This window comes from Mus pahari, chromosome 2 (genome assembly GCF_900095145.1).
Source record: "Mus pahari chromosome 2, PAHARI_EIJ_v1.1, whole genome shotgun sequence".
Taxonomy (NCBI): Eukaryota; Metazoa; Chordata; class Mammalia; order Rodentia; family Muridae; genus Mus; species Mus pahari.
In genome coordinates this window covers 84,867,821-84,891,559 of record NC_034591.1, presented here as the reverse complement: position 1 = coordinate 84,891,559, position 23,739 = coordinate 84,867,821, and the positions used below count along the sequence as shown (strand labels likewise).

General features: G+C 42.9%; 1 protein-coding gene across 6 annotated transcripts in view; it reads right to left on the bottom strand.

The window, feature by feature from the left end:
- Gng12 (G protein subunit gamma 12) overlaps positions 1-23,739 on the bottom strand; it is a 117,027-nt gene that overhangs the window by 55,028 nt on the left and 38,260 nt on the right. For 2 of the 6 annotated variants that reach the window (XM_021188805.2, XM_021188802.2), the window contains exon 3: positions 14,282-14,334. The exons of the other annotated variants lie outside the window; for them this stretch is intronic. The gene's annotated coding sequence lies outside the window, so the exon portion shown is untranslated. The remainder of the gene's footprint in view (positions 1-14,281; positions 14,335-23,739) is intronic. 6 annotated transcript variants of the gene reach the window in all.

Sequence of the window (23,739 nt, the reverse complement as noted above, 5' to 3'; positions counted from 1 at the left end):
GTTTTTTGAGACAGGGTTTCTCTGTATAGCCCTGGCTGTCCTGGAACTCACTTTGTAGACCAGGCTGGCCTCGAACTCAGAAATCTGCCTGCCTCTGGCTCCCGAGTGCTGGGATTAAAGGTGTGCGCCACCACGCCCGGCCCTATGCATCACTTTTAAGGACACATGAGACTGTATTTGGATAAACGTTTCCTTGTAAAATCCTGGGAGTGTGCTATAATTTTTCTATAATTCTAAATTGAATCCCCATTAAATATTTATCTACTGGCTTTTCTCTAACAATGTATTTCCTTAACAAATTAAAGGTTGTTGATTATTTTGTTATTGTTAGTACTGATTTTAAGATTTTTAGCTCAGACTGGCCTTGAACTTACTAGGTTATTTTATCCTACAAAGTTTTAAAAATATTTTCTTTTTTTAAAAAGATTTATTTATTTATTATATGTAAGTACACTGTAGCTATTTTCAGCCACTCCAGAAAAGGGCGTCAGATCTCGTTATGGATGGTTGTGAGCCACCATATGGTTGCTGGGATTTGAACTCATGACCTTTGGAAGAGCAGTCAGTGCTCTTACCCGCTGAGCTATGTCACCAGATCTTAAAAATATTTTCTATAATCCCAGCACTTGGGAGGCAGAGGCAGGCGGATTTCTGAGTTCTAGGCCAGCCTGGTCTACAAAGTGAGTTCCAGGACAGCCAGGGCTATACAGACAAACTGTTTCGAAAAAACCAAAACAAAAACCAACCAAACAAACAAAAAAAACAAACAAAAAATATTTTCTATCTGCATGCAGCAAGGAATTCTGTCTTAGTCTTCCTAGATTAACATGATATTCTGTCCTTCACTCCCTATGTAGACCAGACTGGCCTCAAACTCTCAGACATCTGCCTGCCTCTGCCTCCTAAGTGCTGGAACTACAGGTGTGTGCTACCATGCCTGGAACACTGCTATTTTAATGGCCTTTTAACTTAAAGTATGGCTATAAAAAGTCCTGTCCTTTCATGACCCTGAACACATCTGTTTGTTCTCTTGTTCAGTTACTCAGTTCCTATTTACTGAGTGTCTACTCTGAACAAGTGTTCTAGGAATGAGATAAAGTGCTTCAATAACAACACAAAAGAACTAATACAGAAGAGGGTGGAGAGTATGAAACACATGGGTGAGGATTTCTGAGTATATGGGAGGAGTACTCTAAACTGGGGGATGGGGGGAAGCCTGGTTCTTCAAGAAAGACAAACAAGCAGGTAAGGCTGGCGCTGGGAGCCCAGAGGCAAGAGGGTGGGTGCTCTGAGGCATGGCCAGTTTCATCTTACATCACAGCAGGCCTTTGTATCCAGGCATGCTAGCTACACCTGTAGATTTAATTTATAGCAAAAATATTCCGGGGGAGAGGGTAGGAAGTCATGTTTGTATTGCACATGTACAGGATTTTGGGGGTCATTATTCCTCAACAACACAGCATAACAGCATTCGTCTAGGACTTGCATTGTATCTGACAGTAAAAGCAATCTACACAGGAGGGGCCAGGTGTGCTGACACAAATCTATAACCCTAGTATTTGGGAATTCAAAGCATGAGCATTTTGAACTCAAGCCAATTTGAGATATATATCAAGACTCTTCTCAAAAGTCAAAAAAGTACTCATGAACATATATATAAATTATTATGCAGGCACATGCCATTTTATACAAAGCACTGCAGTACTAATGGGAGATTCTTTTTTTTTTTTATCTTTTTTTCCCAATTTTTATTAGGTATTTACTTCATTTACATTTTAAATGCTATCCCCAAAGTCCCCTATACCTATCTCCCTTCCCCGCTCCCCCACCCACCCACTCCCCCTTCTTGGCCCTGGTGTTCCCCTATACTGGGGCTTATAAAGTTTGCAAGACCAAGGGGCCTCTCTTCCCAATGATGGCTGACTAGGCCATCTTCTGCTACATATGCAGCTAGAAACACGAGCTCAGGGGGTACTGGTTAGTTCATATTGTTGTCCACCTATAGGGTTGCAGACCTAATGGGAGATTCTTTGTTTGTTTGTTTGTTTGTTTGTTTTTCGAGACAGGGTTTCTCTGTGTAGCCCTGGCTGTCCTGGAACTCACTCTGTAGACCAGGCTGGCCTCGAACTCAGAAATCCACCTGCCTCTGCCTCCCAAGTGCTGGGATTAAAGGCATGCGCCACCACGCCCAGCCTAATGGGAGATTCTTAATGGTGGCTTTACTAATGGGGACAGACATCTAAAAAGAGAGAAAGATACTGATGGCTGTGTGGATGCGTGCGTGTGCTCTTTCCATGACAGGGGTGGCAAGGAAGGTCAGGGTGAAGATGGATGTTGAAAAAGGAGATCAGCCAGTTCTAGGGACCCATCTAGTTCACCAGAAATTCTAGCTTCCCAGGACCCACTGTCACCTCTAGATGTCCTCAGAGGAGGAAGATGCAAGAAAAGAAAGGGGTACCCTAAGAATTTGTCTTGGGTGAAACACATTCCATCAACTTGTTCTGGATGAAGCCTGCTGGGTATTCAGAGAAACTGGTTTCTAGAAGCCTGAGGCAAAAATAAAGTTGATGACACTCTCATCTTTTGCCTATATAAAAGTTAGAAGAAATGAAATACTAAAATATTTAAGAATATTTTACAAAATTATACAAAAATAATACAAAATATTTAAGAATTCTCTCAATAATTATTAATGCCTCTGCAATGTTTTAAAAGCTAGCAATAACTTACAACATGTGTGCATTTTCTTTTAAGGAAACAGTCACAGAGAAGCATCTGACCTGACATATGATCTCAGCAGTGCCATGTATGTCCTCCGGGGCTGATGTGCACCCAGGGTTCTGGAGAGAGGAGGCTGTGGAAAAAGCAACCACTAAACCCATCACTAAATACCACCACTGTGTCTGTCACTTGGGGGAATGAAGATGACAACATGTTCATCACAAGGTGGAAGTACTGCTGTCGAACAAAGGATGATGGGTGAGACTTTTCTTATGGATGTTCTCCATTTATAAAGCACACAATCAATGCTGAACAAATGGGCTATGGCCCTGTCCCACCTCTCTAAATGATGAGATTGTAGGCCTCTGAAACCCTGGCTTGTTTTTAATTCTTCTTTGAATATACAAAAAGTAGAGTTGTGGTAAGATTACTCCTTAATTTAATTGTAACTGGAATCTGCCCCACCCCCCAGCATTTGCTAGTAGTAATAGCAACAACTTAAAGTAAACTGATTTTGTTTTCAAGACTCTAGATATATGTATTCAATTCACAGTTGAAAGTTCCTGTTTTCTGATTGATCACCTTTCTATACTTGACAAATTCTTTTTAATGTTTGTTTTATTTCTTAAATTGCTTGTGAGTGCTAAGGCCAAAGGTTGGATCCCTTGGAGCTGTAGTTACTGGCAGGTATGAGCCATCTGGTATGGACAGAAGGAACTGAACTAAGGTCCCATGAAGAGAGCAGTACACGCTCCTGACCACTGAGCCATCTTTACAGCCTCCTTAGTAAGGTCTTAAAGAGGGCGAGGATGCACAACACTAGCGATAATTTGATGTGAGCCACAGCAGTGATAGGATTTGCTAACTGTTCACTGTGTACTTAATAAATATGAAATGTCAACTTAATGGCATGGTAACCATTTTACTCCTTACCACTATAAACGGGTGTCCAATTCGAAGCTTCTAATAGGCTCTCTAATAGATAACTGCTCTAAGCTCAGATGTTTATTTTGCTTTCTTTATCATGCTTGGGATGGTCTGTGACAGTCATTCTGTAGTCCTTCTCCAGGGGGCGAGGTGGCCAGTGTTGTACTGGAAAAGTCACCCCACACTGATTTTCCCAAGGGGTTTTTCCCTCCTCCCTTTTCTGTTCAGTACATCTCACTCAGACTGATGAGCAAAGTACTTTAGTTCTCTTATGCAGAGAGAGGCTGGAGACACTTGAGGACTGAGAGATCGGGTACACGGCAACACTTATCTGTACAGTCTTGCAGGCTGGATAGGTCTCCTAAGGCTTGGGTCATGGCCATGGTTTTGCCACAGATTTCTTTTTAAAGGAGAACTTTCCAGTGTTTGTTTTAGCCAGTGGCTGCTTCCAAGGCTCCTTTCTAAGGCCTCCTCTGGGGAGCTTTCGGTCAACCACAGCTGAACTGGAGGTTAGTGGGGTAGCCTCATGGGGTAGTGGTGGGACTTCATCATATCATACAAGTGCTTCGTGGCCACAAGTGACTCTGGCAGCAGCTCCCTGCAACCTGGGCTGTTTTCCCTTCTTTAGAAGAGTCAGGAGTCCCCAGTGAACAACCAGGCTTAGCCCCTACCTCCCGCCTAGAGCCTGTTGTAGGCTGGGGGTCGAGTGGTTGTATGCTGATGACCACACAACAGGGCAAAGGGAAGGCCTGGAAGTGTGGCAGTCAGTCCTGCTACACTTACACTCAGCTCCAACTTTGTAGGTTCTGAGTTTTACATTACCTTGAGAATCTTCTCTAAACAAAGACTATAAATTAAAGCCAGGCCTGTTTATTTATACCCGAAGTCAGACGATCTAAAAGTCAGGGGATCATTACAAATTTGAGGATAGTCTGGTCTACTGAGCAGACCCTGTGTTAAAAACAAACAAATAAACAAAAAACCAAACAATGCAAAATTTGTCAGGTCTATAGGAATGGGAATGGTTGACTGCTGCCACAAGAACTGAGACTTAGGAGGTAATCCACTGTCGTGGGCCCTGCTTGTGGACAAGGCTGAAAAGGCAGACAAGGTATGCCTATAGACTTTTTGCTCCTCTAAGGCCATTCAGAGTAGACCACAGGTTTGTAAAAAGAAAAAAAAAAGTCTTATGATCTCAAGTGGGGTAGATACTCACTAAACGTTTGGTAACCAACCGTTTAAAGCGGTCTGCTGAATACCACAGACCCATCTACCGCTTCCCTTTTTGCAACTGCCTAGTCATAATTTATCTTCCAAATAAAGGGAGATTGTTGCTCAAAAGGTGTTGTCAGGACCAGCACAGGCATGGGTTTCTTGCTCATCTGGTTATTCATTCACCAGAAGAACACAGGCCTGTGTCACAAACACAGACTACTAAACTAGCTCAGCCCAAACCAGTGCATACACTCCCTGTAGTAGGATGGGACTGGAGCTCCATCTACATTGGACTGCCCTGGGGGGACTGCTGGAGTGAGTGCCTGCCACATGAAAAGACACCTTCCTGCTTAGCCTGTTTGTTCCTGTCCACATTGTGCTATCAGCACATGGTTCTAAGTCCTTCTCCCCCCCCCCCCCTTCTTCCCAAGGGAAGTCACACGCTCTGCTCAACTTCCTGTTGGCACCTGTTCTTTTACGGAAAGAAAGCAAAATAAACATCTGAATTTAGAGCAGTTATCTAAATATGGCTGTAAATATGTATTTTCCTAATCCTTATAAAATATATATATAAAATCTGGTAGCAAAATCACTGTCTCATTTTAACAATGAAATGAGATCTCAAAAAAGGGAAAGCGGTTTAATTAGGTCAGTATGGCTGCTTTTTATGTGTACTAGTTTGGTAACTACAAGCTTCTCAATTGGCAAATTGTTCTTTCTCAAACAAAACAGACAGCAACTTTACACATAAAAGTGTCTTTGTGGTGCTGTTCATTGTTTGTTGCATTCTTCAAATGCATGTCCTCGCAAAGGAGCTGATACCACGACAGGAAACAATGACACCACAAGTGCAGTGCTCCAGTGTGCTGTGCCCACTCCAAGCACTACAAGCTTTCCTTTCCTTTTCATGACACTGGATGCTGTTATCCCCATGAAAATGACCCGATCTAGGTTAACGGAGAAGTTAATCCTTACTACCTAAGCTCTGAGTTCTTACACTGTATGACTAATGAACTTCATAACACTATTTATCTGTGTAACTGTGTGCAGCATATGTCAGCGCATGTGTGGAGGTCAAAGGACAATGTTCAGGAATCAGTTCTTACCTTCTATGTGGGTTCTAGTAATAGAAGTTTTGGTAGGCAGTGCCTTAATCTACTGAGCCATCAATTCAGCCCAAGACACTTATCTTTTTCAAAGCATATACATATGTTAGGTTACTCTCAAATTCCTGTTTGATTTAAACAATCTGATGAAGTGGTCTACTTTAAAAGTTTTCAAACGTCATCCTAGCCACATATAACTCATTGTAGCCATGTACAGTAATACCTGACGCTGCAGAAGGCCGAGTACAGAGAGGGAGGCTGGCGGGAGCTCATTGCCCGCAGTGCTTCCTATAGTGGAGTGGTCATGCTGTGGAAGGGAATTATCTCACAGACAGATGAAGCAACTGAGACTCAGCACAAGCCACTGTCCAAGTGGTTCTGTAACTGAAGAAGGCACAAACCTTTGGCCTCTCAGTCCAACATCCTCTTCCCTCCTTCATTACCCTTTGAAACAGAATGGCCCCCAAAGGCTCATACATTTGAACACTTTGTCTCCATTTGGTGGCAGACTGGGAAGAATTAAGAAGTGCAGTCTCATTGGAGAAGTGTTTGACTGGGGGTGGGCTTTGGGGTTTTGAAAGACAGCATTAAGTTGGCACTCACTGTTTCCTGCTGGGGGTTGGAAATGTAAGGTCTCAGCTGCTGCTCCAGTCACCTGTCACCTGCTTCCTCTGCTCTGGCATCATGAACTATCATCACTATTAAACTCTAGACATGAAAATGACTTTTCTTTAAGTTGCACATGTGTTTTAACACAGCAATAGAAAAGTAACTAAGACATATAGAAGCAGCATGTTTTATTGGAGAGTGTGAAGTATTTTGTGTCTGTACCCTGGTCTTCAAATGGTCATGTGGAAACCTCGATATATTGTTAGACCATTGTGCTATGAGTGACTCTAACTTTAGCTGACCTGAAAACCTTAGTAACATGTCACTTACTGGACGGAACTGTTCCCTTCATTGTAGTGGGATGGGGTACAAAACTGTGATCCCAGTACTGAGGAAGCTAAGGCAGCAGGGCCACAAACTCAAGGCTGAATTCTAAGTGCTTCACAGAGAAGGAGAAACAGCGGCTGGCTCCTAAGAACAATATTTGGAGTGATGAAGCAGACCAATGGGAAGAGAAAGGAGAATAAGAGATGGGGATGGGGTGCGTGAGAACAAAGCATAATGAATATATGAAACATATTAAATAAAAATAATAAAATCCACTAAAACAGGTAGTAAGGACTATTTCTGCAGCAAAAAAGGTCTCTTTTCTTCATGCAGAGGTGGAACATCCCATAAGGCTTGATTCTGTGGAACCGATAAGCTCTGTGCAGAGCCCTCATCAAAACACCCTCATGATATGCAGCAAATCATTTCTCTGATCGTCAGGGTGCTGAGCATGAGAAATGGTGACTGAGCAGTTTCCACAGAGGCACTAGATTTCATCACATGTACTTGTAGGAGGGCAATGAGAGCTATCCAGGACATCAATCAAAAGCATTCGTGTGCCTACCGAGACAGAACAGCGTGTCTGAGACTCACTTTCGAACCCTCCTGCACAAATAAGGTACCTAATTGTATACACACACACACACACACACACACACACACACACTCACACACACACTCACGACCCTTTTACCTGAAAAGGTCGAATGGGGTGAAGACCTCCTTTTTAGGTTTCTGGAGAGGAGTTTTCTGTCCTGGGTCAGAGATGACTTAATATAACATGATATTATAGCGGAACATGAAGATGTGACAGATAAGAAATTCTAAAGGAAGGATCAGACCATAACACGGACATTTCTAAGTGAACCCAACCGCTCTAGGAGCCGTACCAAGGTATAAACAGAACAATTGGAAATAGACAGCACTACTGGAGGAGGAGTTCTTGAAAATGTTCTGATTTCTACAACCCCAAGGTGGTGGGCACAATAGGGTTAGTCTTTTGTGATGAGTTCAGAGAGGCTACTTTTAAAGGCAACTTCTGCCCAAATCCTTGGACAATGTGTAACATCTACCCAAGGAAACCAAATGTGAGAGGGATTGTTCAATGTCAGAGTAAATGGCTGTCCCCTCCACAACATGAGTAAGGGATCACATGTATCTTGAGCTCTAGAAGGCAGTCTGAGTGTCCCTTATAACAGATGAGAGAGGACTGGAAACAGGAAGCTGTGTCTAGAACCCAGTACTGTAGGATCATGGAAGATACAGAAAGGTTCAGTGGGGAGTTCGGGACGAAGCTGCACAAGAATCCAATAACAGATCAATTTTCTCCATCAGCCTGTTGTAGGATGACTGTTTCCCCTCCAGACATAACATGTTCAGGTCATGCATGCCATCTTAAAGTAGACCATTCTTGGTCAAGTACCAAGAACCATTAATCAGCAAAACAAAACAATAGTAGCTAGACCTCTGGCAATAGCAATGCAGTTACTGACTGTGCCCTGGTCAAGAGAGAAAAGGCCAGTCATCTTCCCTATTCCCCACATTCCCAATGTCAAAGGCTCGTGAGAGATGATGGGGTATACAGGAGGTGGGAGGATATCTGAGAGAGGGCCTCCGTGAGATGGTTATCCAAAGTGAGGTGGGAATTTTCAGTGCTGCAGCTGGTTGGGCTCACCTGCTGTTGAGAGTCTGTTCTGCTCTGTTACCTACATTATGCAAAAGGTTTTCAGATGAGCCTTGCCCAAGAGACTGTGTTCTGTTAAACGGTTTTGACCCTACTTTGAGGACAGAAGATGACTCTGTACTGAAGTGGTCACAAGAGCAGTACCATGTAGCCAGCAGCACCCACTGATAACTTATTCCTGGGAGCAGAGGGGGTGCCACCCTATAAACTTATCAGAGTAAACGGAGACTATAGGGAGATATGGGCATACTAAAATCCTATCCCCCCAAACAAACAAACAAACAAACAAACACAGGTGCATACCAGACATATCAAGCAAAGGAAGACTAGAACTCCTTAGCCTGGACACTACCTAGCAGTGTCAATAGCAATGGCCCTGTGACCTGTCATCTGACTACCTGATGTGTGCAGCAAGGACCAACAGGCAGAGGACTTCAGACTGTCCTTTCAGCTTGACTTGGACCCCACTTTTGCCAACAGCCTTCTTCTACTGACACCTGCTCATCCTCCTGCAAGGCTGTCTGGCCTTGATCCTCGACAACTATAATGGTGACATTCATCACTGCTGCTGCTTCAGTCTCTTTGCAGCTTGGCTTGGTTTGGTTATCTTATCAACAGAGACTTGTGTAACCCTGTCAGTTTCCCAGCTTTGGTTTCTGAAGCCCTTAAACTTCCTGTCTCTTTAATCTTATGAAGTCACTCTATAACCTACATATATGCATGAACAAAGAGATATTTACTATTTGATACACAGTATGTGATCTGAGAACTAGTATTAGTAATTAAGACTTGAATAAAAGAATCAGAGTTTGCCTCATTGAAACTACCATACCCTATACATTTATTGTTATTCAAGAAATTGTGACACTCTGGAAAGACACAAATGAGTTAGCTGTCTGTTTCTGACACAGGACATTCAGGATAATTATGATCCTGAAGGCAGTCTTGCCCCCACGCTCTGCAAATAAGCTTAAAAAACTACTAATTTGCTGAGCTAAATTTTGGTGGAATTGGTTTCCGTTGCTGTCCTGTCTAGGTGAACTTCCCTGGAAAAGCCAACACAGCACAGTCCTTTGCATTCTCCTAACTGTGGCACACAGAGAGACACAAAGGTAAGCATTGGGAGAGGAGGTCGCTTTCCCTAGAGTACTGCAAATTTTTAACTGAGTATGCATGTGCGTGTGTGTGTGTGTGTTGGGGTGGAGTATGAACCTCACTTAGTCCCTTAAACAAGTCCATAAAATTGGTGTCTATCCAATCTGACAGATAAGGAAACTGGCTCAGAGACAAGCAGTGTGCCCAGGATCACACAGTTATCTACCCAATCTTGTTGGAGTAGGTGTGGCTTTGTTATAGGAAGTATATCTCAGTTACTTCCTACTGCCTGTGGATTGTGATGTAGAAGTCTCAGCTCCTTTCTCCAGCACCGTGTCTGCCTGTATGCCACCATGCTTTCAACCATAATAATAATGGACTGAACTGTAAGCCAGACCCAATTAAATGCTTTCTTTCATTAGAGTTGCCATGGTCATGGTAGTTCCTAATAGCAATAAAACCATAACTAAGACAGTGAGGGTCTGGAATAGACTGTAAAACCAATGAACCACATGATTTTAGCAGTGTCTTCCAATGTTGGGGCTTTGATCCTACTACCTGTGCATGGAAAGGTGAAGACGGGGCCTACAAGAACACACAGAGGTAAGAAGAACAAGAGAGACTTTGTCCTGGGCTTCCAGAATGGCAGCCGGAAGGTGCTGGTCCCAGCAGGATGCACTGGGGCAGATTTGAGGTTCCCGGCCTTAGTCATGTAGAAATATGCAGTTCAGACAATGCACATGAAGTATTTAGTAGAACCTGGCATTAGGTAAGTGGCAGCGATGACTGTGAAAACCTTATACATAAAGCTGGAAAACTCAATATATAATTTAAGGCAGGATGCTCAGCCAATGACATCACTGTCTGTTCTACAAGCAGCCATGTTTATAATGGTCACTAAACTTCGATAGGTGAGCCAAGAACAGAGGCTAATGCCAAAGACTAAACTAGCCAAACTGAAAACAGCCACAGTTAAGTCAAACAATGGTTTATCAGCGGGGTCCAGTGAGAGAGTTATGGGACACAAGATCTCTCCTGCACACAGTTTTGTAAAGCATTACGGAGTCTGCAGAGCCACTGAAGCCCAACCCCTGCCTCCAGGTACTAACTACTCTATGACTCCTCAGGAGGCAACATGAAGTCCTCAACCCAGGAACTTCCCACCAAACCCAAAGTAAGGCCACTCACTCTCATTCCTGGCATATGTTCACTGTCCATGGCCTGGGTCATAACATACCAAGGCTACAACTCATTTTCAAGTTTAACTGACTCCAACTTACAAAATTTCTAAATCAGACCACTGTGGTACTTAAGAGATTTTATCTGCTTGGCATCTTTCCCCCATCCTTCCTGTCATGAAAACTCCCCCCCCCCCCCCCCCCGCCTCACATAGGGAACCCACCACATTTGGTATTGGTGGACTTGCCTTTTGTCATGGGACATATGAACAGCATGGTCAAAGAGATACATACTGCTTGCTGTCTACTTCCCACTTGTAATCATGCTGAATTCAACAGGCTAACCAAACCAGGCCAGTGAAAACACTTCCTTGGTACTACTCTTAGAATTATGGCTGAGGAGTTACTCTTGTTAAGATACAAGCTGCAAGAACGGTGGCTGACACTAATGGTTACAGGTGCCACCGTGGTGTAGCTATGGAGTGTGGTGCATAGGTGGGGCTAACACTGATGGACTTAAGGTGGGAGGAGAACAGGACAGAGAATATAAAAGGCTGGATGGAGACCTCTGAGCCCTCAACACAACTGTGAAGGGAAACATGCCTAGTCTAAGTCGGAGTTCTGTTGATTACCAGCTGAATAACTGTAACTAAGAAACCCCATTTAAGGGAAAACATAGTCCCAAAGGAAATTTCCTTCCATGAACAGTCCAGGCCCCACAGAATTCTGGGAGCCTTTCAGTAACAATCTTGACTGAATTACAATCAATTCTCCAAATGAAATTCTTAACCATTAACTGTTAATGGTTGATAACTTTAACACCAGACCATGGCCAGGGGTAGGTAGCGCTAGGTATTTTGAAGAATATAAACGAAAATACACATACATACATACACACACACACACACACACACACACACACACACAGACAAATCACCAATGGGGGAAAATATATCTAATAAAAAATGGTACATTTGAGAGCAGTATATGATGTGACACCTGTAATCCTGGCACTTGGGAGACTGAAGCAGAAGGATTTTTAATTTCAGGTCAGCCAGGAATAAACAGTGAGACTGACACTATCTCAAGAAAAACATTGCTCTGTAAATGGGTGGGGAATGTTCCAGGAAATCTGTACTTAAACAGACAGCACCCCCTAATCATTACCACTGATGCTGTTTTTATTGAATCTCCCATTTCTACCATGTCCACCCAACTTCCCACTTTCTGTTCCTCTCCCACTACTACATAGGAAACTTCCCTCTTCAAATTACTGAGTAGTCAGAGATCCACATTAACTAAGGTCTTTCAGTTCTACCTTACGGTCTACACACACAACCTTTCCCCCCCTTTGTTTCTGGAAAGCTTTGAGTTAAGTATCATGCACTCTTTCCAGACAAGAAAACTGTAGTTCAGAAAGGTAGCTTTTTAAAGGGAACTCCTAGAGTTGTGCTTAAACCCAAGCTTTACCTAAGTCCTTGCTTCTGGATGGCCAAGCTGTGAAGCATCACTTGATTCCTGAGGTCTTGCCCAAGCCTGATGAATGAGAGCAACCCAGGCCTGTTCTGCAGCGGGTGCCTCCTGTGGCTCTGATGAGCTGGGCTGCATGGTGCTGTGCTGAGGGCAGGGCTGGGCTGTTTTCTGCTTGACCGAGTATCTGTTATACTTTCTGCCTGTGTTGTGGGGCCATAAGGAAGGCACATGGAAATTTCTGCTTTCAAAGAGCAAACAAAGCCCCCCCCCCAAAAAAAAAAAGGGTAGAGTAGGCAAGGTGAAAAAATTGGACATGCTTGGCTTGTAAGGAGGCTGGAACTGGTGAAATCACAGATGGTTAAGACAACTGAGCCTTAAAATCAAAAACAAAAACGAGAAGGGGTAAACAGAATGAAATAAGATATCTATGTGATGGCAAACAGATTAACCTGACCCCCCCTCACCCCACTCCTGCACTCCCCCAAAAAGCTTAGGGGTGAGGGAATGGCTCAGGAAGTAAATGCTAGCTGTGCCAGCTTTATGACCCATATTCGATCGTCAGTTCCCATGTAAAACACCAAGCTAGTGGCATGTGCTTGTAATTCCAATACTGGTGATGCAGACAGTCAGACCTTGGGCTTGCTGGCCACTGAGGCCAGCCTAATTGGTCATCTACAGGTCTGGGGCAAAAACCAAACAAACAAAAGCAAAAGACAGGGTCAATGGCTCCTGAGGAATGACACCCACGGTTTACCTCTGGCTTGGGCACAAATACCACACACAAAGAGTGGAGAGAAAAGGAAGAAGCGAGCAAGAGGATGCTGCAAGGGTAGAGAAGCCAAAGAGAGATGAGCGGGCTGGTGTGATGGGGAGTGAGGCGGTGGACATGGTTTCTGAGCAGAGCAGGAGATATCCTGAAGGGCAGCTAATGTGGCACCAAGAGGAGACTCTATCCATGGGGCAGGCATTATAAACAGTTCAGCCAACAGCCACATGACGAACAAAATAAAGCCTCATTCACCTGGACGTTATTCATGAATAGTCTCTGCTCAAATCAGAAGAATCACATAACTGAGCTGAGCGCCGCCCTGCCCCCCACCCCCCAATTTGAAAATAAACAACTGTTATTTGAGGAGTTCGTTTGGGGTGGCTTATTATAGAGCAAAAGCTAACACCGCAGTCAGTCTACAGCTGCCAGACCAGGAAGTGATACCCTATCAATCTGCACATGCTTTTCACTTGAAAAAAATAAAAAGGCAAGTGATTCCTACCTCTGAGGTACTGTCAGCACTCCAGTCAGACACACTGAGGTGAGAGAAGAAGGAAGGAATACAAAGCACTACTTATGGCCTGGGGCTTAAGGGCTGGCTCTGTGGGGAGAGCATTGGCTGCTCTTTCGGAAGAACTGAGGGAGGATCCAGCTCAGTCACCAACACTCAGATGGTGACTCACAACCATCTCTTCCTGCCTCTGCATTTATGTGCACACACATCCACAGATGCATACACATAATGAAGAATTATAAGACAACACAATGAAAGTGAGCCTAACGTGTGCTATCTGCGCACCCATTTTCACTAGAACATTCTTCAAGGCGAAGTCTGAATTCCGCAGCCAAGGAACGCTCTTGTGTTTTGAATACCATATGAAACAAGGAGGACATCAGCGTGGGCCTGGAAAGGGATTCGTTACACAGAAGGTTTTAGTTTAATAGCTCGGGCATGAATCACAGAGCCACTCCTTCCTCAATTCTTTGAAAAAAAAAAAAGTTAAAAAAAAAACATTTTTTAAGGCATGGAAAAATTCATAAATCATTCAGAGAAAAAATGTGCAAATAAATATTCAGTCATTTTTTTAGGGATGCATTTGACTAAATATGTGACTAGCATTTTAAAAGCAACACCACATAGCCACTTCGTTTGAATACTGAATGAAGAAGACCTCACCAGCAAGGCTTTGTGTGGCCCAATGCCTCCAGGTTTTAAATGGTGGGGTGAATCTGAAAGAGAATTAAACAGGAGTGAATCCCAGGAGTGAATCACACGTGGGAAGGGACTGCTTTCATCCCAAGTGACTGTGTAATGCAGAGTATTTTTTCTCTTAGTTACAGGTTAACAAAGCTTGGTCCTGCTCCTACTAGAGTAGAGAGTGAATTTTTGCCTACATACTTCAACTTCCTGAATAGAAGGCATTCTTGCATCTGCCTCGGAGAGTGGCTAGAGGGCTGAGGCCAGCATAACTATAAATGGTAGTGTTTTCATCCAAACTCTCCAAGTGAGCAAAAGCCTCCTCCGTTGGGTTGTCACTCTTGCTCTGGTCCCACAACCCCCTTCTGCTAGGATTAAGCCTAACTTGAAGGACACAAGGAGGGATGTGTCAGGCTTTCTAATGCAGTCACCTGAGCACGGAAATAACAAAATTTTGCCCTATCATTAATGGTGAGCCCCAAGAGAAATATAATACAAGTTATGTCAAAAAAAAAAAAAAGCAGATGAAAGTCTTGACAAGAGATTTGAATGATTAAAAATACTATCAGAACATGAAGTCCACATAAAACCTGAAGTCATTTTACATTTCTTCATTTAAATATACCTGCTTGTATACATTGAGGTTGAGAGCACGATGTTGTGAGACAATTACATACCTAGAGGAATGGTCCCCACAGCAGCACTGCTTAGCCTCAGATCCCGCTGTAAGAAGAAAAGCTCAAATCCTTCCTACACATTACTCATCTTAGTCCGTGTTTGTAGTGTCTACTTCCTCACCTTACATCTGCTTCTTTGCGGCCTCTGACCTGCAGCTGTCCAATTCTTCCCCTGCTTGGTTTTTAAAACTAAGCTGTTAAGGTCCTGTGCCTCTCAGCTCAGGCGAGCCACAATAGAGTCCACGACAGTCACTGGCTACACACAGAACAGATTGAGAAAAATGTAAAAATATTCTCGGTGAGTATTTCAGCGTTCAGTGAAAACCAAACTACAAAGCAAATCAACTGTAATGGGAGAGAGAGAGAGAGAGAGAGAGAGAGAGAGAGAGAGAGAGAGAGAGAGAGAGAGAGAGAGAAAACATGAGAACGAACACACAGTACAGATATATGCTTATCAATGTATGGTGTATGTATGCACATGCATGTACGGAGATATAAGGCACACCCATGCATACATATGTTGAGATCAGAGGTGTTGTGACATGTTTTCCTCTGTTGCTCTCCACCCTACCTTATTTTATTTATTTTTTATTTTCTGTATATGAGTGTTTGGGCTGCATCTGGTATGTACCACAGGGTCCCTTCAGGAGCAGCAGATACTTTTTAACTTCTGGACCAGCTCTCCAGCTCTCCTTCTATACTTTTTTGAGATAAGGTTTCTCACCAAATCTTTTTATTTATTTATTTTAATTGGTTATTTTATTTATTTACATTTCAAATGTTATCCCCCTTCCCATTTCCCCTCCACAAGCCCCCTATCCTCTCCTCCTCCCCTGTCTCTATGAGGGTGCTCCCCCATCCACCTGCCCACCCACTCCTGACTCAGTGGCCTAGTGTTCCCCTATCCTGGGTCATCAAGCCTCCACAGGACCAAGGGGCTCCCCTCCCATTCTCACCAAATCTTAACGCTACCCTTTCAGCTAAACTGCCTAGCCAGTGAGCCCCTGGGTCTGCCTGTCTTTGCCCTACAGCGCTAGGGTAACAAATGTGTACCGCTGCATGGTGCTGGTAACCTGAACTCGGGTCCTCAAGCTGGGGCAGCAGACTTTTCCACTGAGACATTTCCCCAGCTGCTGAACTAGCTGTCTCAGCAGAAATCCGTTTCAGTACTGTCTGGGTGCATTCAGGACCTGCCCTTGTTCTTTTTACCTCCACTAATCCTCAAGGCAGCTTTTTGTGGCAAGTGTGTAATGAGGCACAGCGAGATTACAAGCCTTGCCTATTCCTTTCAGAGGGTGGCAGGGTCTGCCTCCAGAGTCCACGCTTGTAGCAAAACGACGCTCAAGTAAACTGGTATAGTTCCAAATAAGATATTCCTTTTGTTTTAGTTATAAGCATTAATTATCAAAATCAGCTTTCATGATACCATGGTTAGACAGTGACAGTAATGCCAGATGAGAAGTTACTTCATGCTTAAAACCTGACAATAATTTGACTTGGGAACATGCAAACCAAAATCGGGCCTGGAGACAAGCAGGGTCTGGCATCCGCCTGCAGGAGGAGGAAGGGAGGAGGGGAGGATCATGTGTAATCGACAGAGCACCTTGTGTCTGTCATCTGTCTTAGTAAAAGGCCCATCTCTTTATCATTCTCCAGAAAGTCACAAGTCTGTATCTATGCACCTGTTTTAGCAGCAGAGGGGAGTTAAGGCAGAAAGAATAAACCAGAAAAGAATAGAAAAAAAATATCACATCCTTTTACTTTATTAATGCATGGGCAGAAGTGAAGGGAAACTTAGACCCACAGGATGACCTGGCCAGCTCATCCATGCCACCTCACTGCCTGTGGGCAGCGGCAGCACTCTGCTGCTCAGTCACACCCAACCTGTAAGAAGATTCACACATGCTCCCAGTTGTTTCATTCCGGTCATTCCCACCATTCCCCAGGGACATGCTGTTCTTCAGTCATTCAGACCTCCCTGCCAGCCAGCCCAGTGAGCCATAACTATGCTTGCATTGTAGGAACATTTTTTTCTCAGCTGACAAACACACCGCAGGCAGCCGGTACAGTAAGAGCTGGTCTTTATGGAGCCAGGTGCAAACGCACCACAAGCTCCCTTAATGCTGTCAGCAATTCTCCCGTTATTGCCCCATTTAGCAGGTAGGTACGAAAGCACATAAGTCAGTAGCTTAAGGTGACAAGGCTTGCAGGTAGCAGCAGCAGATGGTGTAGCCACACAATCTGCTTCTGGAGTCTGTGCTCTAACACAACACTGAACCTGCAGCAACCTGATTCCAGAGCCTGTGCTCTAAGAGCTACACTGAACCTGCAGCAACCTGATTCCAGAGCCTGTGCTCTAACAGCTACACTGACCCTCTACCCACTTGGTCCCACTGCCCTCCTCACCATCCTTATATCGACTGCCACAGCAGCTCTTAGGCTTTAGTTTGTGATGTGCTGGTCTCTCTGCAGACTTTTACAGAATCCTGGAAGGTTGAGAACCACCTCTATATCTCATCTTTGAGTCTCCGAGACCTAAAATGTTCAGTATACAGTGGGTGCTCAATGAAGACACACATGGAAAAGTGGAACTGCAAGGATGGGACACAGGGCCTCTTAAAACACAGAAGAAAGAGTCTCTGGTCATATTTACTTCAACAAAGCACATTTTATCTTAGTCTTTTAAATCCAGCCATTACCAAGTACCATTATTTCCTAGGCCTATTCGCTACAGGAGGGAGCATAAACAACTGAGTTTCACTGATTTAATCACATCTCAAAGAGATTCATCACTTTGATTCTACCATGGATATGGACCTTGTGTGCATGCATGTGTCTGCTTGTGTGTGTAGGCCGAAGCACAATTTGGGGGGTTGTTCTAAGGTACCATCCACCTGTTTTTGAGTCAGAGTCTCTTTCTGACCTAGAAGTCTCCATGAAGGCCAGGCTGACAGCCAGTGAGGACCGGTACTTGCCTGTTACTCTCTGCGTAGCACTTGGATTTCTCTGTGCTACTACAGCTACTTTTGTATATAGATGCTTGGGGTTGAATGCAGTCCTCATACTTACTGACTGAGCTTCCTTCCTGGCCTCTACATATGTCCTCTTACATGGAAAGCTTGCCTAAGTAATAGCATACAATGGCTTTGGCTGGAGAAAAGAGATCCATGAATGAGAATTGTCGTTGCTTGCCAGGAAATGACCTAGAGTTCTATGGCATCTCTCTAAACTCCTCCTGGATGACCACAGAAAGGAACTTTATATAAGGACATGGTCCTTTAACAGTAGGAAAGGCAGCTTTAGGATCGGAGACATGCAAAGACCTCCAGTGAGAAATGGCTCTTTCTAACTTATCCCAAAGACTGCACCAGGACTGTGGCCCAGCATGCCCTCACATATAAATGCTGTTACCCGTAGTGTCCATTGAAGCACAGGGACATCACCTACCATCTTGTCATGAACATGAGTATCAGAGGCATTTATCATTCACAACCAAATTATGCATCTGTACTTTGATTTTTGTTATCTCAAGGGTATACTGAGAGGCTTACAAAGCATTGGTAATGTAGCAGTGAATAAGGTGAATGGTGTTTCTGACGTAAGGCCTGTTCAGGGTAATAATGTGCAGAAACACTAAGAAGTCAATGAATGGTGCCTGCAGAGGTTAGAGAGGGTCCTAGAATTGAAATTACAGATGGTTGTGAGCCATTGTGAAGATGCCAGGAATAAAACCCAGGTCCTCTGCAAGAGTAGCCAGTACTCTTAACCACCGACCTACCTCTCCAGTTCCTTGTAGTAGCTTGCAGTCCATGTTTTCAACCAATGCATGGATAAGTTCAGTAGTCTGACAATACCACCAACACAGAAAACATTTAATATACCCGTTCGTCCATGTGTGGAAACCAGAGGACACATTGCTAGAACCGGCATTCTTTTTCACCTGGGTTCCTGGGTTCAAATTCAGGTCATTGGGTCTGGCAACAAGGGCCTTATGGGCTGAATCATATCATGGGCCTACACTGGTTCTTCTGTTTTGTTATACTATGAACATACATAATATTATAGAATAAGGGATGGAGAGATGCTCAGCAGTTAAGAGCACCTATCGCTCTTGGAGAAGATCCAAGTTTGGTTCCCTGCACCCAAAGGCTTATAACTGCCTTTAAAACTTAGTACGAGGAGACCTGATGCCCTCTACCGGACTCCATGTGCAATGTGGTAATCATAAATTCATATTGACTCAAACTCATTAGATTAGAAAATCTTTTTAAAAATGTTAGTGTGTTCCACTGTCCCAGTGCTAGAATTCTTTGGTAATTACTTTTGATGGATGGATGTATTTTTTATATGATGTTGACTTCAATTTATGTCATCGGCAACACGGCTGGGTAAGGACAGAGGAAAGGGAGAGCTGGATCCTTAATTAGTGAGCAGTAAGTTCCTGGATAATTATCTCTGAGCCTCAGTTTTCTCTAGTATAAAGTGGGAACTAACAATACTGTTTGCATGTAGTTGTTAAAAGGATGAAAACTATTAGCACAGTGCCACTCAGAAACATCCAGTAGGCATTAGAGGGAAGGCCCAGTGGCTGAGAGCATTCCAGAGGACCAGGTTCGATTCCCAGGACCCTACGGTGGTTTATGACCATCTACATCTCCAGTCCCAGGAGATCTGATGCCCTCTTCTGACTTCTGCAGACACCAGGCACATACAGTGCATATACATATATACATGCCAAACACTCATACACATATACAATAAAAATTTTAAAAGGAAAAATTCCCTACGTGATAGGTATTATTTTAAAAATGTTAAGCCTTAACTATTGTGCATGTTTAAAGTTGTTCATTTTGAAAGCCTTAATTTACTAAATTATTCCTATCATGCTGGAATTTTTAAAGTGATTAATGGCTTATACCTTAATAAATACAACTAACTTTGGCTGTCTTTATGATTTAGCTTTGTAATTCTTCCAACTCACTTCTCTAGTTTCCTTGAATTCAAAGAATAGAATTGCTAGCTGGTTTGCTTTTATTTTTCTTTTCTTTTCTTTTTTTTTTTTTTTTAGATTTATTTTATTTATTATATGTAAGTACACTGTAGCTGTCTTCAGACACTCCAGAAGAGGGAGTCAGATCTTGTTACGGATGGTTGTGAGCCATCATGTGGTTGCTGGGATTTGAACTCAGGACCTTCAGAAGAGCAGTCGGGTGCTCTTACCCACTGAGCCATCTCACCAGCCCCCTTATTTTTCTTTTATTAAAGGGGATTTATTTAAAAGTATAATATTTTATTAATTTTAGAGAATTTCATATAATTCATTCTGATGGCCATCACTTCCCATTCTTCTCTCAACTCCTTTAAGATCCACTTTCACCTTCCTCTTTATTTCTTTTAATTGCTCCTGAGTCAGTTTTGTTCTGTCTATAGACTCATGGTATAGGACCATTCACTGAAGTGCAGTTTACCTACAAGGGGTTGACATACCATGAAAGGAATGGACCCACCTCTCCTAGAAGCTATCAATTTTTATCAGATCTCATCAGTTAGGGATGGGACTTGTGAACCCCTCTCCACTAAAGAAAATTTTACTAGCACACTACCAACAAAATAATGAACAAATCGTTCCTAAGATCTATTTTACTCAGCAGTTTTTAGGATGTGTGTGTGTGTGTGTGTGTGTGTGTGTGTGTGTGTGTGCATGTGCTTTCATACCACATGCACACAGGAGCCCATGGAGATCACTAAAGCATGTTCAATTCACTGGAACTGGAGTTACAGGCTGTAGTGGGCCACCACAAGGGTGCTAGAAACTGAAGCCCTATCCTTTGCAAGAGCAGTAAGCTCTATTAACCAGTGAACCATCTCTCCAGTACTTCTTAAATCTTAATATTTTATGAATAAGATGGTACTGTTAATGTTTTGCTTTTACTAACTTAATAAAAATGAAGATTTCCTATTTATTAATGATTTGTTACAATGAAAACACTCATTCTTTGTTCATTTGTATATTAGTTTACCCTTTTTTCTTATAACTATGTCTTCTTTATAGTTTATCATCAATAATGTATATTATGTGTATAATATATGTATATGTATATACACACATATATAGTTACAAATATATTCCCAAAACTTTTATTAATTTTGTTGTTGTTCTTGTTTGTGTGTTTCCTCTTTGAGACAAAGTTTTGCTATATAGGTGCTATGGACCTAGAACTCACTATGTAAACCAAACTTGTCTTGAACTCAGATATCTATCTGCCTCTTCATCCCCCAGTGCTAGGATTAAAGGTGCCACCACCACACCAGCAGGTTTTTAAATTCTGAGGTAGCTTTTCTCAGTTATAAGACACTTAATAAATATGCAGCAACCATATTTGTCTAAGCTTCATAAACAATGATGTGTCTTGAAATTTTTGGTGAAATGTTTTTGGCTGCTTTTAAAAGTCCATTTCCATCCACTTCGAATTCCATAGTCTATGGAAAAGCTTCCAGGTATAACGATTCCTTCCCACAGAGTAGCATGGAAAACAGGTGCAGACTACAGGTGACATGACAGGTGACATGGTAGGGTCCCTGAGTCCTTTAGGCAGCTGTAGAAAAGACTCTGGGTCTCTCAGGAAAGAAATGTTCTGAGGTAAGATGAAGAGATGAATTGGGTGTCCTCTCAATTTCTGTATCACGCCAACACCCATCCCCCCCCCCCACACCACATTCATGTCACTGTCATGTCTGGTTGGCTTTTTTGGTGTATTTTCATACAGTCTCACAGTACCAATTCTGTACCATTTCTATGGAAACCTTCCCACACAGCATCAGGGAACCATCCTGGAGGCTCCCAAGAGATGCTAGCAAATTCAGCAAGTCTACCAAAGTGATAATTATCCTTAACCTGTCTTTCATGAAGTTAATAATTTAAATACCTAAAATGTAATTTAGGCGTTGCTCTATTTCGTTTGTTCTGAGACCGCCCTAGAGCTGGCAGTGAACTTAATGGTTTTGATCTAAGTGTTGGGATTACAGGTGTCTAACACCACAAATGGCTCTGCTTTTGTTTGTTTCTGTTTTGTTTGTTTATTGGTGTTGTTCTTTAAAAATTGGAATAAACATACATTTTTCTCACAAGGGTTTCCTCATTCTTTATTCAGCGAAACCACTCCACCCCCTGAAGCTCTACAACGTACCCCTCTATCAGTGTAATTCATGACACACTGCACCTAAACTGCAGGGACGGCTTCGAGAGTCCCTTGTTTTGTGGTCCTATTACCCCTCTGTATAGCACTGTGCAGAATAATTCTAATTCAGTGTTTCATAAAGTGATAAAGAATGGTATACAGTTAAGTGGCAAGCCTTAATGGGAAGAGCAGTGCAGTGTAGGTTCCATTAACTATATGTTCTGTTACATCACAAACACACTCCTATCATGAGACAAAGTCTATATTAGCTAAACAATGCTAAGCTATATTAAACAGAGTGTTCCAAGATATTTAATACCTGGCACCAATCTGTGCCTTTCTATAAATATATCTGTTGTGCTTTTATCTGCAATTCACATCTAACCCATTCTTGAAGAGTCCTATGTGTGTATGTATGTGTGAACGTGTGCGCATAACTGCATATCCCATGAAGATATGATTAGTATCTCACAGAAATATGGAATATCTGTTTCCTAACACAGTAAAATTCATGGGAGGCAACTGAAATTGGCAAGAAAAAATTGAAAGGAAAACATTGACAATTTACAACTGAAAACAGTAGAGCCTATGTGTCATTTCATCTTCAGAACTTTCTATGATGACATTATCTTATTAAATCTTTGTTATAACATAATGTATTTAGTTTAGTTATATATAGATACACACTGAACCCACCTTACATAACAGGTTTTCTGTTTCTATATCCATCCCCACTGATAGTTATTTCACTTTGGCAGGCTTGGCTGGCTTGTGTATATTTTCATAAAATCGTGTGCCCTACAGTACGAACTACACTGAACTGGACAGAAGTCCCTATGGAGTGGATAAGCCCTTCTAAGACAACTAGTGTCATCATCTCCCAAGGAGAAGGGAGGGGCAACAGCAGATACACTGTAGAGACAGAAGGTTTGTAGCATGTTGGTTCTCCCACCATCTTACTCTATCTAAGCATATCTGGTATCTATATGTGCCTGGCAGAAAGATGTTGGGAATAATGCAAGCCTTCTTCTTGAGAAGCTTACAGTAAATCATAGACACAGTCAGGCAACTGTTGCATGACAGTAGTGATGGCTTAAATCTAACTGTAGTAAGGACACAGGACTTTCTACTGAGCAAGGAGAGTGCCTGGACCAGTCCAGAATGCTCATGGGAAGCTTCCAGGAGGGTGATGTGATGAGTGATCAGGGCTAATGAGAAGAGGGAAGGAATTCTTAGGTAGTCCAGTGGTTGCAAAGAGCTTACTGTGAGGAGTTCAAGATGGGAGAGGTACCTTATTGCCTAAGAACTACCAGGCATTCAGAACCTAAATTAAGGGAACTACAGTGCAAATCATGCAGCAATAGAAAAACCCACCATCCCTAGCCTCCTAACTTTGAAATTTTACAGACAATGGTTACCAAGGAAACCACTAACAGTCAGGTACTCAACATAACAGCTTAGGTTGACCTGGACTCTGTGTAAGATGTGAATAGACTTGGGCTGTAGGTACAGCGCTGTATACTAAAGCAGTGGACTAGTCAAGAATATTCTGCTGGGCAGGGTCGGCGCATGCCTTTAATCC